The following is a 9,615-nucleotide window of genomic DNA, read 5'->3' on the forward strand; positions in this document are numbered from 1 at the left end:
AATGAAATCGACAATAACGTATGAAAAGAACCAATAAGAGGGATTAAGAAGGCTTAGCTCTGCGAAATTCGTTCGCTCGCAACGAAGTTAACTCACGTCAAACGCAGGAGCTCTCACACACTCTGTGAATTGGAACCTATCCAACGTTGTCTCTCGGAAGCCGATGCTCATCTCTCGTGTGCCGGTGTAAACGCTCATAGAAGCTCCCGAATATCCTCCCAATTGCTGTATATACTCTCTTTTGATGCCAGGAGGGATATTTCAAGTGGATCAATGTCTCGGAACTGATCGAAGACTTCTTGAGTCAAGATCTCGTGCGCATCGACGAAGCACGCTGAGTCGGTGGTGGATGGCTGCTTCATGTCGTGATCTAAGGTGAACTCCACAGTCTCGTCACCTATCTTCATCGTAAGACGACCAGCACGAACATGAACCACCGCATCGGCCGTGTTTAAGAACGGTCGGCCTAATATAATCGGTATCTTCGAGTCCTCATCCATGTCTAAAACAATAAAATCAACGGGAACATAGTAATTCCCGACCTTCAATGGGACGTCCTCGAGAATACCTGCAGGATACCTGACGGATCTATCTGCAAGTTGTAGTGCCATCCTCGTCGGCTTCAGATCTCCAATGTTGAGCTTCTTGTAGATGGACAACGGAAGCAAGCTCACACTGGCGCCCAGATCACACAACGCACGGTCAATCTCAATGTTCCCGATTTTGCAAGGAATTGAGAAGCTACCTGGATCTGATCTCTTCCGTGGTAACTCATGCCGTAGAATCGCTGCGCTCATCTCTGTGCTCAAGGATACTGTCTCCTTCCCAATCACCCTCTTCTTAGTCAAGATATCTTTCAAAAATTTTGCATAAGAAGGGATCTGGAGTATCGTCTCGTAGAAAGGCACCTTAACCTCTAACTTCCGAAGCATATCAACAAATCTGGACAGCTGTGTATCCTCAGTATGCTTCTTCAATCGAGAAGGGAAAGGAATGGGTGGTACATAAGGTGGAGGAGCTACATAAGGCGGTTCGGCTTCCTCTATATGCACCTTAGGTGTCTCGTGATCTATGACTTTCCCTTTCTCTTCAGCAGTGTATCTGGACTTCATCCTTTTTTCCGTGGTCAGAGGGACTGTATCATGCAGGTTCTCTCCATTTATAAGCTGAATAGCATTGACATGCTCTCGTGGATTCGGTTCGGGCTTTCCAGGAAATGTGCCCTGCTGTCTAGAGGGTTGTGATGCAAGCTCTGCAATCTCGGTTTTCAGCTCCGTAAATGATGTCTTCTGATCGGCCATCAGTTGGGCAATCATCGTCTTGATGTCCGCTTCATCGTTCTTTGCAGGTTGATGCGCTCGGTAACCCTGATCCTGATGCCCGTATCCAGGATTCTGTTGCGCGTATCCCTGATTCTGCCCCTGAAAACGTGACTGAGTGAAGCCTGGGGGATTCTGAGGGATTCTGGGAGCGCTCTGCTGCTGCGCATTCAATGCTCCGCTTGGGTTTCCGTAGGACAAACCAGGATGGTTCCTAGGCGCGCTCGGGTTGTAGGGGTGTGAAGGATTCTGGTATTGATTCCTTCCTATGTAGTTGACGTCCTCAACCGATTCTTCTTCTGATGTGGCCTGATTAACCAGACACATTCCAGGCTGGACTTTGTGCGGGATAGATGTATTCTTGAGTCCCATATGTTGTTTGATCGCCGATAAAGCAGACATGACTGCTTTCAAAGCAGCGGACTCACCCAAATCTACCCGTCCTGTAGAGCGTCTGATGCTTTCTCCTGACATCCCTCTTGCCTTAGCCATCTTAGCAATCTGCATCTCTAGGGTGTCAAAGGGAATGTCATATACACTCCCTCCACAAGCTGCGTCAATCCATGCTCTAGTATCGTCTTTCAGTCCGCGGATGAACGTGGAAAGCAATAGTCGCTTATCCATGCCGTGGTGTGGACAAAGGCGCTGATAGCCTTTGAATCTCTCCCATGCATCGTATAGACTCTCGTCACTCTCCTGAGTGAAGCTATGTATAGCTCTCTGTGCGGCTCGGGTCTTCTCTGGGGAGTAGTATTTCGCCATGAATTCCTCCTCTAGCTCCTCCCATGTCGTAATCGAGTTTGGCTCAAGAGTGTAGAGCCAATCTCTTGCCCGGTCCATCAGTGAAAAAGGAAAAGCCTCCAAGTATACATCTTCGATCGTCATGCCTCGTGCCTTTCTGACTGATCTGCACAGCATCTTGAACTGAGTCAAGTGCGCAATGGGATCTTCTGTGGGCCGCCCTCTGAAGCTCGCCTGACTGAACATCGTGATGCACTGTGGCGGTAGCTCAAAGCTGTCTATGGGCGGTCTGTTGATGCATGATAGGAGTTGGGTGTGCTTCGGTGCAATGTAAGAACCCAAAGTCTCCTCTGCAACGTAAGTAGCCTCGCCCTCGGTTTGCTGATCGTAGAGCGGATTCATGTGCTCTTGATTCTCGTGATGCACTGATACGTGTGTACCGAGTCTAGAATTTATACCCGATTCCCAACTCACCGCAAGGATACGGATCGGCGTAACACGGGGTCGAACGCAAGGACCTGTAGCTAAATCTAAATCCTAATCGAGACTAAATCAAGCAAGTATAAGTGAAAGTGATGGTGGAAGTATATGAAAAGAATAGAAAATAAAGAAGCAAAGCAATAAAAACGTGTAAACTAGCAAGTAAGGATGACCGTGGGTGTCGGGACCGTATTTGCGTGTATGGGTATATGCTAAGCATGCGAGAATCATGATATTGAATCTGTATTCGGGAATCGTCAAGCAACAAAAATAGAGAAATCGCCTCCCGGCATATAACTCACTATCTAAAGTTTTCTAAATCCATATCCCTATGTGATTCATCAAACTAGACGTATGAAAAACGCTATCATCAACCCTAGATCGTTCAAACCATATTCCTATGTGAATAATACGATCTATTCTATCGATTTCGATCCGAAACTAAACCCATATTCCTATGTAGTTCAGAATCTGAAATAATTGGCCAAGGGGTCAGCAAACACCAATCAAATAAAGCACAAATCGATAGAACCAAAACAAATCCAAATCGCAACCAAGTTAGGGTTCAAACATACCCAAAACACAAACGAATCCCTAACCCACAGCCGTGGATCTACTCACGGTTCATGGAAAAACACTGAGCAAAACTAGAAATAGAAAGAAAAGAGGGAGAAGAAAGACTCATGTCGACAGCAAGCGATCTTCACGTTCCAACTCTCCTTCTTCTTCCCGAAATCCCGTAAAACTCTTATTTCTCTCACCAAAGCTCTCCAAAATCTGTATAAAGTCTGTCTCTCCTCTTTTGGACGTCTGTAGAGTCTTTATATAAACCCTAGGCGGCGCTCCCGAAGTTCTATTCCCGATCAAACTCTGAAAATTCGAATCTGGGTTTTTTCTGGGTTTTGACTCGGACCGAGTCAGTACTCTGACTCGACCGAGTCAAAACGAGACATAAATTCGGCCCAGCCCAATCTTCTGACTCGGACGTTCTGACTCGGGCATGTTGACTCGGGGTAGTCTGACTCGGACGTTCTGACTCAGACTCCTCGTAACAGGCTTGAATTGGGCCATTTTCAGCGTGTTGACTCGGCCCACTTTCCATGGTTGACTCTGGCCGAGTCAGGACAGGAAGTTCTTGATGTATTCCATCCTTTTAGCTCCAAATTGCTTCCATCTTGGTCCAAATCTCATCCAAGACCTGTAATCCAATAAAAACACAACCAAACCGAGTTCCGTAGCCTAACGCGCCTATAATGCCTACAAATGAACATGATCCTCATGTAAATCCTATAAAAACGTCCAGGAAATATAGAGAGAATTAGGAGTTATCAGCTGTTACATCTGAAAAATGGCGTGAAGCAATGAACACTGAACTCAAAGCCTTAGTAGGGAATGGAACCTGGTCTGTAGTCAGCTTACCAGAGCATAAACAAACTGTTGGATGCAAGTGGGTCTTCAAAATCAAGCGGAATCCGGATGGAACTGTCGACCGATATAAGGCTCGGTTAGTGGCCAAAGGGTATACTCAACAGGAGGGAGTGGATTTTATAGATACTTTCTCTCCAGTGGCAAAGCTGGTGACAGTGAAGCTACTTCTGGCAATGGCAGCTGTTAACAATTGGTCACTTACGCAAATGGATGTCACAAATGCTTTTCTACATGGAGATCTAGAAGAAGATATTTATATGTCTTTGCCGCCTGGATACACCTCGGATCAGAATTCATCTTTACCTCCACGAGCTGTCTGTCGATTACAAAAGTCACTTTATGGGCTGCGTCAAGCTTCGAGGCAGTGGTATCACAAATTTGCAAGTGTGCTGAAATGGATTTCGACAATCTCAGGCAGACCATATCAGTTGAAAGCATTGTTAAGATCACAGTTTCACATCAAGGACTATGGTCCCCTGAAGTATTTTTTGGGCTTGGAGATTGCTCGAGCTAGTTCAGGAATATCTGTGTGTCAGAGAAAATATTGCCTCGAGTTGATGAATGATTCTGGTTTACTTGGGTGTAAGCCTGTCTCAACACCGATGGATGCCAACATTCAATTGCGCAAAGATTCTGGAACACCGTTAGAAGATGTCACTCCTTATCGACGGTTGATTGGCAGATTGGTATATTTGACTATCACAAGGCCAGACATTTCGTTTGCAGTCAACAAGTTAAGTCAATACTTGTCATCACCAACATCTGAGCACATGAAGGCAGCAAACAGGGTAGTCAAGTATTTGAAGAATAACCCAGGACAAGGTATATTTTTTTCGGCGAAATCAGATTTGAAACTTCAGGCATTTGCTGATGCAGATTGGGCATCGTGTGCAGACACAAGAAGATCGATTTCTGGGTTTTGCGTAATTCTTGGTGATTCACTTCTATCATGGAAATCAAAGAAACAGGCAACCGTTTCCAGGAGTTCGGCAGAAGCTGAATATCGAGCTCTAGCTAATGCTACTTGTGAACTCATTTGGCTCACTCACCTTCTCCGAGATCTTCAGGTAACAGTTGCTGATCCAATCAATCTATTCTGCGATAGCAAGTCTGCGATTCACATAGCTTCAAATCCGGTCTTTCACGAAAGAACAAAACATATTGATATTGATTGTCACCTGGTTCGAGACAAGTTGCGAGAAGGATTTTTGAAGCTAATGCATGTTAAATCTGAAGAACAGATTGCTGACATGTTTACAAAGCCTTTACAGCCTGCGGTGTTTTCAAATCTGATGGCTAAGTTGCATATTTCAAATCTGTTTTCTCCGACACAGACTGGAGGCGAGCGTATTATCACTTATGCCACGTCAGCATAACTAACTCTCTTCGAATAATGCCGAGAATACGACGACGTTCATTGTACGGGTTGGAGTTAGTTAGAAAGAGGCTTGTATATATGTTGTTCATTCATCAGAAATAAAGTTATCAGTTCATTTTTCGCATTCCTCTGTTCTCTGTTTTTTTCAATTGTGAAATTTATCCATGACGTTACTCCTTTTGTTGTGTTTTTACTATACTAAAGTTTGTTATTTCATTTTGAGTATTAGAATACAATCTTTATACCAAAATTTCTACTTTGTATAAATTTTGGGTTGCGATTTCACACACCCTATTTAGAGTAATTGATATAGGTTCATATTACTTGGTATCATAATCTAACTCTAAATTATGATTATTGTTGGGCTTGTGGACTTAGTCCTAATGTTTTGGTGAAGAAAATAGAGATCCTCTGATCCAGAAGAAGAATTCGATCGGGTGAAACAATGCATTTTGGAGAAAGGGTTAATGAAACCCTAGGGACGTCGCGCTCGCTCTCAGACGTTGCAGACTTGAGAAAGAGAGAAGACAAAAACGACTTGTAAGGTGATCTCGGCAACGGATCTTCGACGATGCATGCAGAGTCAAAAGGTAAGTGATTCCAGTCAGGTTTTTCTTGGAACTCTGTGACACCCGTATTCTGATTCTCGTGAACATGATGCGTCACATGTACTAAAACCAATAAAATAATATTTAATCCCAAATACGGAAATTTGCAGCAAAATAGTTTAATACAACCTTTAATTATCACACGTCCGATATTAATATACAACGCGGGGGAAAACATCGTTCCCAACTTTAACACAAATAAAATCCGTACGTGATGTTATCTCCTCTTCAGTCGCTATCCAAATAGCTATTCGTAAGCCTCGTTACCTGAAAAAGGTTAATCAACGACGGCTAAACACAACCGCTTAGTGAGTGACCCGGTTAAACCCGGTATTCCTGTTCCCATCGAGAACAATGTCAACTAATTATTTTATACACGATCAAAACCATTTCTATAATAACATAACATCGATAATAATGCACATTAATACAATACATCAATCACAATCATACCCATGTGGCCTCACACCATAGGGTTAGCCGTAAAACCCTAGTCACATCGTATGACTAGGTGCGCCTCACATGCTCGTCACCTCTCGTGACGTTGGTCGTCACATCACACGACTGACTATATGCGCCTCAACACGCGTCACATCTCGTGACGGTCGATGTCACCTCTCGTGACATATCAGAGATACAATCATACCCATATGGCTTCACACCATAGGGTTCGCCGTAAAACCCTAGTCACATCGTTTGACTAGGTGGGTGTAACGACCCGAGACCACTAAGGAATATTAAAGCTATCCTCACACACTAACACCACTACAAAAAAAATGCGAAATTCCAACGGATTTTTCCAACGGATTAATCCGTTGTAATTTTTCCAACGGATTTCCAACGGTATACCGTTGGAATAATTCCAACGCATTTCTAACGGATTTCCAACGGCATATCAACGGATATTTGAGTTGGAAATTTTCCACGTATATTCCAACGGATTTCCGTTGGAAATAACGTTTGACAAATTTCAACGGCAATCCGTTGAAATTATTCGAACGTTATGAAACGCGGCAATAATTCCGACGGATATCCGTTGGAAATAGTCGAACGTTATAACGTTCGAAATATTCCAACGGATATCCGTTGGTAAGTGTAACGGTAACGAACTTTTCAACGGATTTCCAACGGATATCCGTTGGAAAGTTTCTCTATTTAAAGCACCCGGCCATAATTCGCCCAAACCACTCTCTAAATCACTCTTATACTATTCTTTTACCAAAAATTCTCCTAAAAATGACATCTTCAACAAATCCGAATATTCGTTCGTCCCGACAGTGGATATACGAAAGAGTTGATTCGATTACAAAAGAGGTAACGCAAGAATTCATTAACGGTTTGGAACAGTTTATGAATTTTGCTTCTATGCAGCCGTTGTGTCAAGAACGTGGAAAAATGCTATGTCCATGTACAAGTTGTCGCAATTTTAAATATCGCAGGCCAGAAGATGTTTGTAAACATCTATTTCGAAGGGGATTTGTCGAAGATTATTATATTTGGCGATTTCATGGAGAAGAAGTTCGGACAATCACAACGGGACAACATGTCTCGGCCGAGCAGAGGTATGATGTAGATGAAGATGTAAGAAATCCTTATGTTGAAATGGTGACAGATGCTTTTCCTGGGGCGCCATTGGCTGAGCAAAACTTATCACAAGATCAGGAGGAGCCAAACGTCGAAACAAAACGGTTTTTCGACATGTTGGATATGGCAAATCATCCTATCTATGAAGGATGTAAAGAAGGTCAGTCACGTTTATCTCTTGCATCAAGATTGATGAGTATGAAAACGGATTACAATGTCACCGAAAATTGCATGGATTCATTTTGTCAAACGTTGCGTGAATATTTACCTGAAAATAACGAAGCTCCAGAATCGTATTATGATACGAAGGCTATGTTGAAGAATTTGGGAATGCCTTATGAAAAGATTGATGTTTGCAAAAATGGTTGCATGCTGTACTGGGGTGAAGAAAAAGAATTGGTTAGGTGTAAATTCTGTGGGACTAACAGATACCGTCCGAGTAAGAATGTACAGAGACAAACTCCGTATAAAAAGATGTTCTATATGCCAGTATCGTACAGATTGAAGCGTTTGTATGAATCACAACAAACGGCTTCGCATAGGAGATGGCATGCCTCGCATTCTACCGTTGATGGAGAAATGCAACATCCATCAGATGCTTTGGCGTGGAAAAACTTCAACATGGTATTTCCTCAATTCGCTGCTGAGCCTAGGAATGTGTATCTATGTTTGTGTACTGATGGATTTAGTCCGTACGGACAATCTGGCATGCAGTATTCATTATGGCCAGTTATACTTTCTCCGTACAACTTACCACCTGAGATGTGCATGAAAAGAGAATTTATGTTTTTGACATTGTTGATTCCTGGGCCAGAACATCCGAAGAAGAGTTTTGATATGTATTTACAGCCGCTCATTAAGGAGTTGAAGGATTTGTGGGACATTGGAGTCCCTGCTTACGACGTAAGTTAATATTTAATCCCAAATACGGAAATTTGCAGCAAAATAGTTTAATACAACCTTTAATTATCACACGTCCGATATTAATATACAACGCGGGGGAAAACATCGTTCCCAACTTTAACACAAATAAAATCCGTACGTGATGTTATCTCCTCTTCAGTCGCTATCCAAATAGCTATTCGTAAGCCTCGTTACCTGAAAAAGGTTAATCAACGACGGCTAAACACAACCGCTTAGTGAGTGACCCGGTTAAACCCGGTATTCCTGTTCCCATCGAGAACAATGTCAACTAATTATTTTATACACGATCAAAACCATTTCTATAATAACATAACATCGATAATAATGCACATTAATACAATACATCAATCACAATCATACCCATGTGGCCTCACACCATAGGGTTAGCCGTAAAACCCTAGTCACATCGTATGACTAGGTGCGCCTCACATGCTCGTCACCTCTCGTGACGTTGGTCGTCACATCACACGACTGACTATATGCGCCTCAACACGCGTCACATCTCGTGACGGTCGATGTCACCTCTCGTGACATATCAGAGATACAATCATACCCATATGGCTTCACACCATAGGGTTCGCCGTAAAACCCTAGTCACATCGTTTGACTAGGTGGGTGTAACGACCCGAGACCACTAAGGAATATTAAAGCTATCCTCACACACTAACACCACTACAAAAAAAATGCGAAATTCCAACGGATTTTTCCAACGGATTAATCCGTTGTAATTTTTCCAACGGATTTCCAACGGTATACCGTTGGAATAATTCCAACGCATTTCTAACGGATTTCCAACGGCATATCAACGGATATTTGAGTTGGAAATTTTCCACGTATATTCCAACGGATTTCCGTTGGAAATAACGTTTGACAAATTTCAACGGCAATCCGTTGAAATTATTCGAACGTTATGAAACTCGCTAACAATGAAGCTAACAAAATCTGCGTACCACGGGTCTCTCTCCCTGACTTGTACCTCCATCACGTGATCATCCCGAAGATAGTCATTGATTGGAACCCTTTCGTGGCATTCAATTCGGGAGAGATGGTCGGCCACTCCATTCTCTGTACCTTTTCTATCCCTGATTTCCAAGTCGAACTCTTGCAGCAAGAGCACCCATCTAATCAGTCTAGGCTTGGCGTCTTTCTTGGA

This window comes from Tarenaya hassleriana, unplaced genomic scaffold (assembly GCF_000463585.1).
Source record: "Tarenaya hassleriana unplaced genomic scaffold, ASM46358v1 Cleome391, whole genome shotgun sequence".
In the NCBI taxonomy this organism is placed as follows: Eukaryota; Viridiplantae; Streptophyta; class Magnoliopsida; order Brassicales; family Cleomaceae; genus Tarenaya; species Tarenaya hassleriana.